At 36.9% G+C, this 18295-nt stretch overlaps 1 protein-coding gene across 1 annotated transcript in view; it reads right to left on the bottom strand.

Moving 5' to 3' along the window:
* The window catches only part of LOC149085030 (focal adhesion kinase 1-like), a 174747-nt gene that overhangs the window by 155419 nt on the left and 1033 nt on the right, over nucleotides 1-18295 (bottom strand). The window lies entirely within an intron of this gene.

The following is an 18295-nucleotide window of genomic DNA, read 5'->3' as shown; positions in this document are numbered from 1 at the left end:
GGGTCCGAATAATTTTGAGAGCCCCGAATTTACGCCGAACAATGCATAAAATCTAACTAAACAAACGTCTTCGACCCTCTAATGCAGAGTTTCCCAAATTTTTTTGCTCCATCGCCCATTTCCACAAATATTTTTCTCCCATCGCCCCCATCTCAAGCTAACCATAAGATCCTATGTTATACCGTAGCTTCTGCCTTCCCCTGGACCATGCCATCGCCCCGGGGGGGGGGGGGATATTGCCCACTTTGGGAAATACTGCTCTAATTATCCAAGTCCTCCTCCGGTCTAAGTTGGCATTGAGCACGAGCCAATAGCGCATGATGCGAACAAAATTGAATTTACGTAATATTAAGTATATACGTATATATATATAATATAAATCTGTTAAAAAAAAACTTTCAAACCAACATATGAAAGATAAATTTTTACAAAAACGACCGAAAGACGCTGAAAGGGAGTGACGTAAATAAGGGAAAAAACCCTATGCTACTAAAAAAGGAGCTTCCAAATCATGTAGTGTAAATGAATGTGTAAACTCAAGGAACAGCAATACAGATGGAAAAAATTCCAAACCCAGAATCTCGCATCTTGTGGAAAAATTTGTATAACGAGCGACCTCACAGTATATTTTTCTATGACCCTTTTTTAGAGATCCCATTTGGGAAAAAAAATAGTTCTCTTCGGAAACAGTGAAAAAAGTTCGAAGAAATGACGTTTTATGCAGATGGCTAACTTAGAAAAACACTGGAAAACTTGCCAGCAACAACATCCATATATTCTTAGTAAAATAATGAAAAAATATCGTAACAAAAAAAAAGCGAAATCCTTTCCTGGGAGAAACAAACCACAAATGCATCCAATTATCTCTAACTCTCCATCACTATTTAAATTAAGCCAAAAACGGGATTAAAAGTTCAAGAATCGTTCGGTTTATTTCTACGTCAAAATGAGCTGTCACACCCACACAAAATAAGGTTGCGTTTTTTTTTAGATCATTTCCGTCAATTTCATAATTGAATGCCGACAAATCATTCGAAGATGGTCCACATAATCGAAATCCAGATAACTAGACGTTTTCTTTAAAAAAAAATTAAATATATATCATCATCACCGGACCATGGTAATTTTTTATGCACAAAAAGGCTATTTTTATGATTTTTTTTATGAGACGGGCCGGGACATTTTGACCCATTTTGAACTTCACGAGTGAAATTATAGAAACCGTTTAGATTTTTTTTCTGCCACTTTCACTGACTTTTATTCAGTTAACAAGATAGAGTACATATCGAAATTCGTCTTCTTGAAAGACTTCTAATTTTTAAGTTCTCTATGTGGTATACCTATCTCTACCGATACGGGTCAATTTGACGCATTAGTAAAATAAGCATTAACGTCTGGAAATTGGCTCTGTTTATGCGCTACGTATTTGTGATGGAAGACCCTGATGTAAAAAAAGAGATAAGCATCGGAAAAACAAACGAAAGTCAATCCGCGAATTGCTGTCTTAGGGTACGTCCATAGTGCACCGCTTCCCGCTTCTCGCTTTATTGCTTAAACCGCGGCAGTTGTAGAAGGCGAGATGATCCCACGCGATTCTAGCTGGTGGTGGTTATAGTGCACCGCTCGCGGGAGCGTCTGCCTGCATGGGCAGTTGGCATCATTGAGCTATCACGTGGGGATCTATTGTGTGTTTTTGTTGACAACAAAAACTATTTATTATAAAATTAAACATGAAAGAATGACGAATGTACATGAAATTAATAGGACTCGCCTTGAAGTTGCAATGGGTTTAGTGTAATCGCTAATTATAGTAAATTAATTAATTGATGATAAATCAGCGGTTTCGCTTTTAGTGCCACAACAAATTTTCGATTAGAAAAACGAAAATTAATCGTTACAAAATTCCGTTTGATTTAGTTTTATCGTTAATTAGTTTATATTAATGATAAAACTAAATCATGATCGATAATTAACTAATCAACTAATAACGATAAAACTGAACTGGCCGATAATTAACTAATTAACGGCAAAATCCGTTGGATTTCGTTTTATCGTTAATTAGTTTATTAACGATAAAACTAAATCATGATCAATAATTAGTAACGATAAAACGAAATCCAACGGTATTTTGATTAATTAACGATATCGTTTTCATTACGTCAACTAATTAACGATTAGTATTAACAATAATTAGGCATCATAAAAACTCCGTTGGATTTAGTATGATAATTAATGATCCTTAATTAATTAACGATTTCGCTTATCATGTCATAACTAATTAACGATTAGTATTAATAATTAATCGTCACAAAAACTCCAATTGGATTCACTATAATTGGTAATTTTCTTTAATTACTTAATCATTAACGATTTCGCTTTTATTATGTCATAATTAATCAACGATTAGTAATAACGATAATTGATCGTTACAAAAACTCCGTCGATTTACTATTCCATTATAAAACCGAACACTTAGAGGAAAGTATCCGTTCAAAACTGCAAGCGGTGAGCCGGTCAAGCGAGAAAAAGAAATAATAATTCATTCTGGTTAAAGCGGGTAAAAGCAGTTTGAGCCGGTATAAGCAGGTAGGCGGGCGCACTATGGCCGCCCCAATGAGTTTTCACGATCTTTTTTCAGCCGCGATAAAGCGAGTAGCGAGAAGCGGTTCACTATGGACGTACCCTTAGCCTGCTTAGCGGTTTCAGTTTGTGTATTCAAAAAGAAAGTCTCGTGCATTTTGTGTATCAGCGACATCGTAATATTCAATTTTACCGTTTCGACAAATAACCCTGCTTTATTCATCCTAATATGTCTGAGAAGTGATATATTTAAAAAAATAGTCGGCATAAGTTCGGAGTGCTCTTGGTACAAGCAGTGAAGAAAATGAAGATCAGATTGAGATTCTCGAATCGGATCAAAGTGGACGACCAGAGGAATCATCAGATAGTGAAGAGGAAAATTTCCTCTCCACGTATTTTTAAATATTTTGGATTTAGCAGCAATAAATGCATGGATCCTGTACACAAAGAATGTACCGGATGAAATTTATATACAGAAAGTATTTTCTTTTTCAACGGCCGAAGAACTTGCCTTCAAAGAAAAAGACCAACAAAACATTGATCGTCCGTCGCCAAATACTCCAAAAGGACGAAAGGCTTGCCAAATCAGATATTGCAACAGAAACAAAACCAACAACACCTGTACAGAATGTAAAACGACTGCGGAAAATGTGTAAGAGAAATTAAGTACATCTGTAAAACATGCACGGAATAAATGCAATGTAATATATAATGTTAATTATAAATTTTATGTACACATACATATATCTGTTTCATTTATAATACACTGAAGAGTCAAAAAAACTGGTACACCTGCCTAATATCGTGTAGGGCCCCCGCGAGCCCGCAGAAGTGCAGCAACACGACGTGGCATGGACTCGACTAATGTCTGAAGTAGTGCTGGAGGTAATTGACACCATGAATCCTGCAGGGCTGTCCATAAATCCGTAGGAGTAAGAGGGGGTGGAGATCTCTTCTGAACAGCACGTTCCAAGGCATCCCAGATATGTTCAATAATGTTCATGTCTGGGGATTTTGGTGACCAGCGGAAGTGTCTAAAGTCAGAAGAGTGTTCCTGGAGCCACTTTGTAGCAATTCTGGACGTGGGGTGTCACATTGTCCTGCTGAAATTGTCCAAGTCCGTCGGAACGCACAATGGACATGAATGGGTGCAGGTGATCAGACAGGATGCTTACGTACCTATCAGAGTCCCATATCACGCCAACTGCACACGCCCCATACCATCACAGAGCCTCCACCAGCTTGAACAGTCCCCTGTTGACATGTAGGGTCCATGGATTCATGAGAGGTTGTCTCCATACCCGTACACGTCCATCAGCTCGAAGCAATTGGAACCGAGACTCGTCAGACCAGGCAACGTGTTTCTCAACAGTCCAATGTCGGTGCTGTCGGGCCCAGGCGAGGCGTAAAGCTTTGTGTCGTGCAGTCATCAAGGGTACACGAGTGGGCCTTCGGCTCCAAAAGCCCATATCGAAGATGTTTCGTTAAATGGTTCGCACGCTGACACTTGTTGATAGCCCAGCACTGAAATCTGCAGCAATTTGCGGAAGGGTTGCACGTCTGTCACGTTTAATGATTCTCGTCAGTCGTCGTTGGTCCCGTTCTTGCATGATCTTTTCCCGGCCGTAGCGATATCGTAGATTTAATTTTTTACCGGATTCCCGATATTCACGGTACACTCGTGAAAATTCAAATTTCATAGCTACCTCGGAGATGCTATGTCCCATCTCTCGTGCGCTGACTATAACACCACGTTCAAACTCACTTAAATCTCGATAACCTGCCATTGTAGCAGCAGTAACCGATCTAACAACTATGCTAGACACTTGTTGTGTTATATAGGCGTTGCCGACCGCAGCGCCGTACTCTGATTGGTTCCATATCTCTTTATTTGCATACGTATGCCTGTACCAGTTTTTTTGGCTCTTCAGTTTAGTACGTTTTTTGTTGTTTTTTAAAGAAAATGTGTGTGATTTTGTTCATGGTTAAAATTGACCCGTGTTGGGAGAGATAGGTGTATAAGAAATGTCGGTATCGGTAAACCTAGTGTTAACCAGAGGTGAACGCGCTATCCACTCGGCAAAAATAGCCTATAGTAAGCTGAAACGTCACGTATTAACCTAATAAAAAATTAATGAACGATTGATAGAATGATAAGACGGTGCCTTTTGTGATAAAACCCGTACATATCTGCTATCATATATCATAAAATTTTGAACAATGGGAATGACAATTTAATTTTATGTTAAAAGTGGAGAGAAAATTGGGATTTGAGACTGCACAACTCTAAAGACACGATTTTAAGAATACAAAAAAAAAAAAAAAAAATTAGGATAAAAATACAGGTAAAATACAAAAATGGTTTCGTAAAAGACAGTAGAATAATATCTACCCACGACACTTTGATAATAATTATAAACGGAATTATTTGAAAAATTCTAAACCCTAATGCAAGGCGTAACTGACACAAATTCGAATGTGGTCTACTAATCTCAATCTACCTTCATTTTTTTCTCTCTGGTGGGGAAAAAAACCCCGGCATCCACAACAAACCACAATTTCGTAAGGAAGGAAACGCGTCTCAAAGTAGATTGTGAGAACGTCATTTGCTACCCACGTTACTTTATTTCAATCCGGTTCGGCAAAATTCATTACTTAATAACAAATCGTCCTCAACTCCTAGCGATGGTAATTCTCGGTCGTGAATTATTGTGCGGTACGCCCTATGGCGGAGGAGTAACTACCACTTGCGTTTTTGATGACTACATTTAGAAAATATGCAACTGGGAATAATATACAGTATCTTCCGGTAATATCCTAATAAGAAAAATGAGGGAAAGAACTGTTAATGATTATTACTAATCATATGAGTTATACAAAACTGAAAGTTATGTAATTTTGTTGAAATACACGTATTCACTGAAAATAAATGCGTTCGCAGGGAAAAACTTTTTCTCGAAAAATTTATTTCTATAATGCAAACTCATTCGATAATTTTGCAGCGCCACTGTCATTTTAATTACATGAGGGATAATAAGTAATCTACAGTTTCGAGCCGATTCCGTTCGGCTATGCTTCCAAGGCTATCAACTGGGACTCGAGCCCAGAAGGGAGGAACCGGAGGTTGGTTCGCTGACCACATGGCTGCAATTGAAAATTTGTAATGAATTATGTGAATGGATCGGAAAGCGGGAGTGATCCACATTTACATAAATTCCAAAACTGTTGTTTTCAGACTCAAAGGCCAGGATTACACTATAAAAGTTAGATAAAAGTACTTTTATCAAACTTTTATAGTGTAATCCCGGTCTAATTTAGGAATCACACATGAAAGATTTTAGTCGCCATGGTGCCTGGTATTTGACGAACCCTCTGGTTAAATATGCAAATAATCGTTAAACTATTTTATTTGCAGTTTTTCAATGATTACAAATTTTTTTTTTTTAACATTTAATTCATAAACGGGAGAAAAATTAAAGAAGAAATGTTTATTAAAATATACTGCATTTAAGTACTTTTGGAGATATTATAAAGAGTCGTGACATATTCTGCCAAACGAAAGGGGTGATAGACGAGCCCTAGTGGATCATGAAACACCCTACCGACCCTGTCCTATCTCGAACCGTTTTCGAATTATGGTGGATAATCGATTATAGGGGGGGGGGGGAATCATCAAGTTTGAATAAAACCCAAATTTGTGAAGTTTCTGAGACACCAACACGTAAACTATGCCCATATTTGAAACAAACATAAAAAATCCAATAAGGTAACATCATTTACAATTCACTGAAATACTCAAAATATCGTCAACGAATAAGGCAAATACCAGTAAATACTAAAAAGTACCTCTATTCAGCAGGCGCTCATGCTTCCTTCATAGCTGCGAAAAGATGTTAAAAGTATGCATTGAAATACCTGGATTTAATAGCGAGCTACAAGCGCTGAAAGATTGGCAAAGTTCAAAATCCAATTGTCGCCAAAATATTTCATCGCCAATTACGCAAACATCCTTCTATCTAAAATCGATCAAATTTACCAAAAACTTGTCCATTGCACCAGCTTCCGAAAGAGCCTACAATAATTAAACCATATCGGTGATCTAGTTCACAGGAGAAATTTAGTCTTTTGTTTGCAATACATCTGTGAAATCTGTTAGCCGAAGTAATGTTAATAGATTTTGGCGACAATTCGATTTTTCACTTCACCAATCTCAGTTCTAGAAGCTCGCCGTTAAATACAGATATCCTGTAGATAGAGGTAATGTCGTCACCTTATAGGATTTTTTCTGCAAATCAAATTGTCACCGAAATCTGTATCCGTCAATTCCGAATATCTATGATGTATTCAAATATCTACTTCGACAAATGCTAATTTCAGTGATGTATTGCGAACAAAAGGCGCAATTTCTACTGAACCAGAATACCGATATGATTTATTGTAGGCTCTTTCGGAAGCTGGTGCAATGGACAAGTTTTTGGTAAATTTGATCGATTTTAGATAGAAGGGTGTTTGCGTAATTGGCGATGAAATATTTTGGCGACAATTAGATTTTGAACTTTGCCAATCTTTCAGCGCTTGTAGCTCGCCATTAAATCCAGATACTCTATTTCGATGAAACTGGTGTCACCTAATAGGATTTTTTTTTTTTTTATCTTTTTAAATATGGGTTCAGTTTGCGTGTTGGTCTCTCAGAAACTTCACAAATTTTGGTTTTTTCAGACAGACTTGGAGCATTTTTCCCCATGATCAATTATCCACCATAACTCGAAAACGGTTCGAGATAGGACAGGGTTGGTAGGGTGTTTCATGATACACTTTGGCTCGTTTATCACCCCTTTGTTTGGCAGAACATGTCACGTTCACCCTGTATATCCGAACAGAAGGCATAGGATTACGTGTAATTTTTTTTTCTCTTATACAAGATGAAATTTCGAAGATTAAAATTCAGGAAAAAAAACAGACATATATATACCTCAATAAATAAGGCAATATACAGGGTGGCCCGACATTAATGGACCGACAAACTCAGAGGGTTGTTAGTAGGCATCAAGAGGAAAAAAAATTGCAATGGAACATGATGTCGCAAACCACGTTGAGAGGGTGAAAATCGCGAAAAACGCATGCAGGCTCCGAGTCCAGAGAAGACGAAAGGTGGATGTCAGTTGATCGCTGAATGCATTCGCTCATCATATCTGACGTAAGCAGCGTCACGAAATGCATGCGCTGGGGTAGGATCACGCGCTGCGGACGACGTAAATTAGCGCTATTGCGGTAGTAAGGGGTCATTCAAGTATTACGTCAGCATCGATGGGGGTTTCCGATTTGCTGACAAGTGGGGGAGAGGGCAGGGGGCCGTTGCCCCCCCCCCGGCTTTTGAAAATACACTAAAAATGGTATATATATACATACATTGAGTACAAGTGCTTTGCACTCCCCCCCCCTAGAAAATGTTGAAATGAAGGCCCTAGGGGGAGGGGGGGGGGTTTGGATGATGCTTACGTCATCAACCACCTTAAATGAAAATATGAAATATTCTTGATGGCATCTTACTCAGTGCGTCAAATAGGAGAAAAATCTTTCGCTAGTTTGTGGGCACCTGAACTAACATTCTCCCTACCTTACAGAGCCACTTCAGCTATCTCTGAATGTTTCACGGATTCTTCAAGTGTTCTGGAACTGTGAACGCATCACTCAAGTGACCCGTAATTATGCCGGAGATCACTCAAGCAATCTGGGAATGTTCCGCGGGTAACTTGAGTGATGTAGAACCGCATCAGGGGGCCGCTTAAAAGCTCTAAAATTGTGCCACATGTCATTCAAGGGATCTCTAAATGTGCCACGGAACGTTTAAGTGTTCTGGAACTGTGTCGCGGGTTACTTAAGTGATCGCTGAATGTGCCACGGGCCTACTTCAGTGATCTCTGAACGTGCCACGGGCCACTTAAATACTTTGGAATTGTGCCACGGGTCATTTAAGCTATCTGTAAAAATGTGCCGCTTAGTTCATTTTTACGAAATTGGGTTTAGGGGGCAAGCCACATCAGATAACCTTCATGGCCACATTTGGTCAGCGGGTCAAAGGTTTACCATATATAGCTTGAAGGGTAAGTCGGGAATTTCTTAAAGAGAAATTTCAAGTTCTTACGTTTCAAATGGCATTGAAATTAACAGAAATCGCCTATAATTACATAAAATTTCCAAAGAAAAAATATATATATACCTTTATAATTTTTTATTTTTTACATTAAACAATTTTTTTTTTTCGTCTGGGAGCACACGAGCCCCCTTCCCCCCCCCCCCGCGTACATTTCTGATCCCACCAATATGTGTTAGGAGGTAGGGGGCAGTGCTGACGAAATTTTGCTGACAAGGGGGGAGGGGGTCAGGTTTGCCTACTTTTGCCCCTAAGCACGTGTAGCAGTTAGTTGTCTGTTTCAATGATGGCTGACTACACGAACGAGGAATACGCTGATATGCATCTGATTTAAGGTCAAGCAGGTGGCAATGGGCGCTTAGCACAGCGGATGTACCAACAGCAATATCCGCGAGGTGCGTAATCACCGATGTTACATACCTAAGGAGGCGGATTGGACGCAAGGGAACCCATTGCTTGGCCTCCACGTTCACCGGATGTCAATCAGTGTGACTTTTTCCTATGAGGGTCATCTTAAATCACTCGTTTACCCGACGCCTGTGGACACACCGGAGGGTCTCATAGTGCGGATTGTCGTCACTGCGGCAGACATCAAAAGCATATCTGATATCTTCGAGCGCGCGTCCGGGAATCGTTTTTACGTCGTTGTAGACTGTGCAATGACGTCAGTGGCCGCCACTTCCAACAACTCTTGTAATAATTAATCAAATAAATCTTTTTGTAGTTATTATTGTACTTTTTGTCGTTCCAGCGTGACGTCGAAACCTGCATTCGTTTTTCGCGATTTTCATCCTCTCAAAGTGGTTTGCGACACCATGTTCCATTGCAATTTTTGTTCCTCTTGATGTCTACTAACAACCCTCTGAATCTGTCGGTCCATTAACAGAACAACCTGTAGTTTAGACACACATAAAATTCACTTTCAGATTTTAAAAAAATGAATTACTGAATAATAAGAATGAGCAGATGCTTGCGTCTCTGAAAATATTTTTCGAACATTTGAAGATTGAAACAGTGCTGTAATCCGAAATAAAAATAGGTTTTTTCGAGAAAAGTCAAATTCGTGTTTGCAAAAGTTTATACAAAATAAAGAATTTTCGCGATTGGTCGCCGAAATATGAACATTCACCACAAATGACATCACCCCTGTTCAATATTTATCAGGGTCATAACTAGGCATTTTTCTGCCTCCACAATTTTAAAATTCAATAATTTTATAACGGTGCTCTTTATTTCCACTGAAAACTGCACCCCCTAAATTTTGCCGCCCGTGGGCAGTTGCCCACCGCCCCTATAGTTCCGGCCCTTTTTATGTTCTCCACACGATGGCATCAGTTATTTTTGAATAATAGCATCAGATACTGTCAGCTATGGAGAACAGTTCTGAAGACGTAAACATATGGAAATTAAAATCGTAATGGTACAGTTTTTGGAAATTGCAGCTCTCTCGCAGTCTATCTACTGAGTATTATTTGGAAGTGGTATTTCAAATTCCAATCAGGAAGGTAATGTGTTACAGATAAAAGAGATAACAGAAGAATCCCAAGACTGGCATCCACGCAAAGGATGACTAAGCGGCAATTTAAATATCGTCTGGACTCTCAGTGTGAATGGATGTGATTTGTAAAAGTACACAAGAAATAGAGGTACGTAGTATTTCGGAAGATTATGAAGAAAACTGCTTTGGTGTTCAGGTTTGAACTTGAGCACAAAGCACAGATTACAGTGGGCTCACAAGTGTGTGCCATACGAACCAAAATGGTATTCAGTTATTTTCAGTGATGAGAAGTGGAACTTAGGCCGGGATTACACTATAAAAGTTCGATAAAAGTCCTTTTATAAAACTTAGGGAAAACAACCAATAATAGTATCATTGCATTCACTTCAATGTAACCAATGCGCTTATTGGTGGCACTTTTAAAGTTTCATAAAAGTTCATTGATAAAACTTGAAAAATGCAACCAATAATGCAATCGCGTAAGCATCGGTTGCATTTGCTCGAATGTAACCTATGAGCTTTATTGGTTGGATTTTTTTGAGTTTTATAAAAGTTTAATAAGAATTATTTTATAAAACTTGAAAAATGTAACCAATAAGCACATCTAATACATTCGAGCGAACTTAACTGATCCGCCTGTTGGCTGCATTTTTCAAGTTTTATAAACGAACTTTTTTATCAAAATTTTATAGTGTAATCCCGGCTTTAGATGGGTCAGATAGGTGAAGGTAATATTTGCACAATTTGTGCCAGGAATCACGGATGAATTGTAGTAATAGACGAGGTGACGGCTCACTGATGGTTCTGGCTACAACGAGAAGGTAACAATAGCCTGCTTTAAAAATTTGTACTTGCACATTTTTTTTCAATGTCATTCAATTCCTAGCTAAAGTTTCTCACATACTACACAGCTAATCCTGAAATTTTCAAGTATAGAACTTTTTTTAAAACAAAAATTGCACTAAAACAGTGTTTCCCAAATGGGGTAATGTCCAGGAGGGAGGGGGGGGGTGATAGAAGCTATAGGTTTAGTATAGGATCTTATGGATTGGTTTCAGTTGGGAGGGGGGGGGGGTGATGAAAAAAATCTGAAGGGGCAATAAAACAAAAAGTTCTTGAAACTATACACTATAATGAAAAAAAATCAATTCTGGTTTTAAATTCATTTCTCCGGTTATGAAATTTGAGACATTGTTCAAGTTTTTAAATTATATTTTTTTTTAATACAAAAAATTTTAAAAAACTAATTTATGAGATAAATCTCATAAATTAGTTTTGGTGGCCGCTGTGGTGGTCGAGTGGTTATAGTGACGGACTCGCGATGCGAGGATCCGGGTTCGAACCCCACAGTGGTGGTCGGCTGAAGTTGGTTTTCTGTGGTTCCCAACCTCAAGGCGCAAATGCGAGCCGATCTCCCCGCTAAAAACTCTCGCACACAAACAGTCCTACAACGATAAATCATTCAATCATAACACTTCACTCATAGTTAGAAAAACTGGCGGCAGATGGCAGCACTACACATAACAAGCATTACAGAGAAACAAAAAACTTCGCGTCAGGTTTCACTACACGCACATTCCACGTGTACCGATTCGTTGGGGGGGGGGTGTAGCAGTAGTAGGTAGGGCCTCCAAAAAATGGCTCGGGGATCCATGATGTTCTTAAGTCAGCCACCTCGTTGGGCAATTTGCCTGTTGTGGCGTTGTATTTGGTCTAACATTTATGAATGTTGCTTATGATCAATTTATAGGAGAACAATTGAATATGATTGAGGAATTCTGTGTTAGGATACATGCTTCCTTACTTAAGAACAGGGTTGGTAAAAAAAACTTTTTTTTTGAAAAAAAACCAAAAAAACCGGGTTTTTTTGGTTTAAACCGGTTTTTTTGTTTTAAATAGAATTAACATTAAAAACAATGAAATTTCTGAAAAATCATTCAAACTTCTAATAATTAACTGAAATAAAATGGTTATTAATGTAATTAACACTATTCCCATACTAATTAATGAAAAAATATTTCTTACATTTTAACAAAAACCAACTTTTGCAATTTAATTATTTTTTGCTTAACTCAATGGATTACTGTGTGTTTGAAAATTCTTTTAATGTTATTATTAATCATATAATATATAAAGGTTTTTCTCCAGTTACTTTCAGTATACTTAATTAGGAAGCTATTTTGCAAAAAGTAATAAAAATTAGGTGAATATAATGTCTTTAATGAAGCATAAATAATTCAAGATTAATTAGCAATGATTTACGATATACAAGGTGATTATAACTAAGGTTCTGATTTCAAAACACTGTAAAAAAAGAATGATTGTCAGGATGACTTGAAAATTGACATGAATATTCCTGAAAAATTCAACTTTATTTGATAAAGGGGAAAAAATACTTAAAAATGTAAAATTAATGACATCATCCAACATGTGGGAAATTTGCACGCAGAATGGAAACGATAGCCAGTCATGGCAGAATGATAGCTTAATTATAGCATTTCACGATTTCATAATTCATGGAAACATCACAAAAAACGAAGTAATTGAACAAATAACTACAACTTACTTAAGAAATGTTAAATATGTTGTCCACCGCGTGTTCTGGCTATAAGGTTGAAAGCACAAAAATTCTTGTTCAACAGCAGAATCGGAGTATGCCATGGTCATAATGTGGATGTGCTTGCAATTCAGCTTTATTAAACCAAACGCGTCCCCCCCCCCCCGTTAATATTCCTGAGGAACTTATAACATATAGGGAATGTGCTGGACCCCAAAGCAGAATATGCCGAAATGTGCGATGTATGTCGCAGAACAACCAGTGCTGTTGCAGAACAATCTGGAAGAATTTTAAGAAAAGTGTAGAAAAGCGCTATTATGTATATGTGAATTTTTACCGCAGAACATTTTCAGTCAGCTGAGGGCTCTTTGCAGAACATCGCAAAACATTCTGCTTTGGGGGTGCTGGAGATTGCAATTCACCAAAGTTTGCAATCTGACCACTGTTCATAACATTTTGAGGTGCCCCCACAGCCAGAAGTTGCAAGGGTTAAGGTGCATCCTGTCAAAATGGGTCTTCAGCAGCTGCTTTGCTGGTATTGCAATGTGCATCTTGATAGAAGTTCTATCCACACACTGATGCTGTGGAAGTGCCAAAATGATGTGGTTGCACAAAATAGATTATACTGCTGGCCAAGTACAGCATCATCTACTTGCACATTTTGCGATCAGTACTTATTGTATAGTTTTGGAATCAAAACTTAAATTATAATCACCCTGTATATAGCTGATTATTTTTCATAAATATGTTACTACTATACAGTAGAACCTTGATTAACTGGGCTTAACAGAGTGTGTGTGTGGAAGTTTAAAAAAAACAACTATTGAATATTAAGACTGGGAGATATACAGTAGGAGATGTACTACTTCTTATGGGAAAGAAAATGAAAATGTAAGTGAGGTAATGTAACTACTAGTACACTAGTCTTTGTCCTTTAAGGACAGCTGGTGTCTTTATTGGATTATAGGACCACCTGCCCCTAGCATGATGGTGTCACTACTGTTGCTGCTTCTTTGTGAAGAGAAAAAGAAACCCTGTGAGATAAAATACACCACTACATTTAGATGTGTGATGCAATCCTTATTCATGAATTTGCTTAAGATAGAGCATCAGAAAGTAGCCAAAGGTTAAAAAATGTTGTAAGAATGAGAAATTTTGGCTTTTATATATAACTTTAAATGACTAAGATACTTCACATGAAAAATCTATATATATTCTGGCCACTTTTATGAGACTTTTTGAAAAAAACCACTTATAAAATCTTATGTCATTTAAAGATATACCATCAGAATGTACCCCAAGGATGTAAAATGTGGTAAAAATGAAAAATTTTGGCTAATTATGAACCAATATGATATTTTTAAAGGAAAAAAAAATGATATTTAGGCAACTTTTATTTGATTTTTTGAAAAAAACCAAACTGGTTTTTTTAAAAAAACCACTTGGTTAAAACCAAGGTTTAAACCAAACAACCCTGCTTAAGAAAAATACCAAAGAAAATTTGATCAATAAAAAAATGCACCATCCTTACAAGAGGAAGGCTGACAGGCCTCTAGCCTGAAGATCAACATCACATAGGCTACAATGAAACTTCCATATATGAAGAGATTATTTTCGAATGGGTACATTTCCATTTTTTTAAATTCACATTACACTTTTTGAAATTAATTTTTTCATTCAATTTTCACTTTTCAACACAGTGTTTAAATATTCTTCCACTAGTCTTATATGCTACCTGCTGAGCTATTTCCACTTTGGTAAAGCAGTCCATTCTGGAGGAATAAGTTTTTTACCTCTACAGTAAATTTAGTAAAAATTTTCCCTTTTGAAAACCAAGTTCATACAATGATAGTTTTCTTTCATCGAAAAGATTTGGATGCCAATAAACAATATATTTCATCTACAGTAAAACCTCACTACAATGATATTTGATATAATGATAAACCCCTCTACAACTATATTTGTTCAAATCTTGTTTGGAAATGCCTGTAGTGTAATGTTAACACAGTGCCTCTCGATATACAGAGATAATTCCTCTAAAATTTTTTCTCGGTCTGCAGAATATCATTACATTGAGATTTCACACTGTATAACAATAATTTCCTCTGGTCTCTTGAAAAGTGTTGTAGGGCCCTCAATATTTGTAGATTTCATATTCATGGTTTTTGTATCTGCGATCTTTTTCCCGTTTTCTGGAAAAAAGGTTTTGCAGTACTAATTCTGGTATCGGAACAAAATATAAATTGTATATGTGTTAAATAAACATTTTAGAAATAACTCCTGAAAGTTTTAGTATTGGTTCTGAAAATGTTTCTATAAGACTCATTTAAATGCTTCTGAAAAATTGAGAAAAGTTTGAAATACCAGCACTGGTTAACCTGATTGCTGCGGTTCCCAGTTATTATGGCATCAATGAATCTAACAGTCATGAAAAAACTCAAAATTTGATCAGCCATTACTGTAGCTACACCTGCTACTATACAGCCCTGGATTCGTATCTCTCAAGTTTAAAGTATGGTTTTTCTGTGGGTGCGATAAAAAAAATTATGTAATTTAAGTACTGCATAACTTGCATACTATAACTGTCATTATTAAATCTGAAAATCCGTGAGCAGTGAAAGAAAAGAAAACGTCACATTCCCCAGTGTTTATTTACGAACAAGAAAAGAACTTGCACTAGGAAAACACTTTTCCGGGATTGGTTTTAACAGTGTTTCAATTCCTGAAGTTACCTTGACAGTAAAGACACGTGTTTTCTGCATTTATAGCATCAACGGGGGCTCCCGTCTTGGTTTGGAACTCATAATAAGCGCCTTTAGCACTTTTTAAAAATCAAAGATGTAACTGACACTGAATGAAAATTCCATAGTGCCTTAGCACTCCTAACTCAACTCTCTTAATCCATATCTATTGAGCAGTAGAGTCGGAACCGGGGGTGCAGTGGGTGCGTAATTTGAGACATGGATCCGAACACCCCCAGAATTGATACAGAAATGAAAATTTCTGATATAAAACTAAAGACGAGCACCCACAGTTTCGAAACATTTCCGATGCCCCTGCTATTGAGCAAGCATGTCTCTCATCCAAAAAAGAAAAAAAAATACTTTTGATTTTTTATTTTTGTTCCAAGTCCTACCCCTCCAATTAGTTGAGGTAGGCACCTGATTGGAGCTGAACTTGCGAACATCTTGATTTTCAGCATCAAATCAATAAACTATAATTTTCTTTTGATGCCAGAGATATCATGAAGACCAAGGAATGTTATGGTGTGACGATTTTGTCATGTAAGCAACAATTGAGACTTGACTGCATTGTAGAATTTGTAGCGCAAGAAGAGAAATATTTGAAGTGACTACACGATCGCAGAGTATATATTACTTTTAAAAACTTGTATTTAATGTTTTAAGGTGAGAACTGTGAGAGCATGACTTTTTTGAACAATGTACCAAGCATTAAAAAATAGTAGTTATCGTAATTTGCCCCAAAGCAGAATGAATGTTTTGCATTGTTCTGTAATGAGCCATCTGCTGACTGGAAATGTTCTGCAGTAAAAATTCCCATAATTATGTGAGTTTTCTACATTTTTCTTAAAATTCTTTCACATTGTTCTGCGACTTACATTGCAGATTCTAGCAAATTCTGCTTTGGGGATAATTTATAATACACATTTGACTGTTTCGGTCTAACTTTTCACATTGGCTGAATAATTTTATTTTTTAATGCAGAATTGCAGCTTATAAAATGAAAAAAAAAATTTCGAACATGGAAAAAAAAACCATGATTGAGCATTTTAAAAACTGTTACGAGTGAATAAAATGTACATCCTGTTTCATCAAGCGGGAAGTATGATTATTGTATTTGCTTCCAGATTTATTTCAGGTATAAGTTACCATTCAGTTATTGTTACAAGAAACCCAAAGTCCAGACGTAATCACATCAAGTGGTGTGCACTGTACTAAAGTGGATCCTGCTCTAGAAATTCCAGAAGACATTTTTCATTTTAAAAAGTCTTGGTTCCCCCCCCCAAGTTTTATTTTTTCCCCTACGTAAAAAAATTTCCAGTTTGTGAAATTTTCCCACTTGATACATTTTTATTATATAGTCCTGATCGACTGGTTTTTTTTTTTTGCTCTGGTAATAAATAATATTCAAATGTACTGTCCAAAATACTTTTATACACAGAAAATACTGATTAGACCCAAATTAATATACAGTCATTTTCACAAACTTGACTGCAAGGTGATCCAAGTAAAACCATATTGAATTCACATATGAAAGATTTTTAAGTCTTCACAAAATGCCAACTCACGATAAAAGTGAACTGTGAACTTTTTTGCATGTTCAAATGGAAATGACACTGATAAATAAAGCACTATTACTATAATTGTAAAAAAAAACAAGCTTTTAAATTAAAACTTTGCTTTGCTCAATTTCATCAATTGATCATATCAGAGTTCAACTTTTAAACATTGCTTATTTCTCCCAATGAAACCCAAAGTCTAATTTTCTTTTTTTACTTTTCAAAGATTTATTGAACCATTTTTTGTTACATATCCAGACACAAATTTCAAAAATTTTGTATTGTCCTCACAGGCTCTAATTTAATAATCGCTTGGAAATTTTAAGGTATCATTTTGTTGCTACGGCTGCCTGGGACTTGTGAAGCCCTGGACTACTGAACAATAATTTAATGGCATATTTACACCATATTAGCATCATAAAAAGTCTAGTGTCCACTGTGCACGTATGCTTGTGGTCATGGATCAAAAACATCTTACATTTTAGCTACTTTACCACACACTAACTCTGGGCATATTGTTTTGCTGCAAATTACCACCAAAAGAATTGGGTTGGAAATGAAGGCGCAATCTATAAGTAGTCACTTCAGGCTCAGTAGGGAAAAGATCTCATCTATATCCTCTCCCGGATCAAACCTGTAGACCTGATAGAAATCTTCGCAGTGTCACTCAGGTACAAAATGTCATTATCCACCTCTGAATTCCCTCAGGTCCATTGTCTTATCCATTAGGCCACAAAGGCACAATTTTTACTCTTTGGCTAGCTTAGCCTTAACCAGCATTGATGAGATATCTTGAATCCTCAAAAGCCTCTTCTTTTAACTGTGAAAAATGCATATATTTTATATAAAGTCAATTTCTCAATAGAACTCTTTCCCACTTTGCACCTGCTGCAAATATATAAGAAGAAAGTCTACTCAATGGTATCTTAAAGAGGGTTTAGTGATTTTTGCTGTGCCACTTGGAGGGTTAAGGCCTGTTTACATGGGGGGAGTTCAAATGAATCACATCAAGCTAACTAAATTTTAAGTTATCAAATACCTTAAAATCTCTCCCAACCAAATAGTAAATGATCCATGGATAATACGAAGTCACACTCACTGGCTTAATCAAAAAAAATAAACTAGATCCTATTCTACTTGACCACTGACCAGCTTAATCTACGTGAGTGGACCTTCACATTGACATACATTTTAAAGTACTTGATA

Source organism: Pholcus phalangioides, unplaced genomic scaffold (genome assembly GCF_987345545.1).
Source record: "Pholcus phalangioides strain wild (caught in Gottingen) unplaced genomic scaffold, Ppha-v1.0 ptg000007l_1, whole genome shotgun sequence".
Classification (NCBI taxonomy): Eukaryota; Metazoa; Arthropoda; class Arachnida; order Araneae; family Pholcidae; genus Pholcus; species Pholcus phalangioides.
Note: the sequence above shows the minus strand (reverse complement) of the source record. Positions and strands in the feature narration are given on the sequence as shown.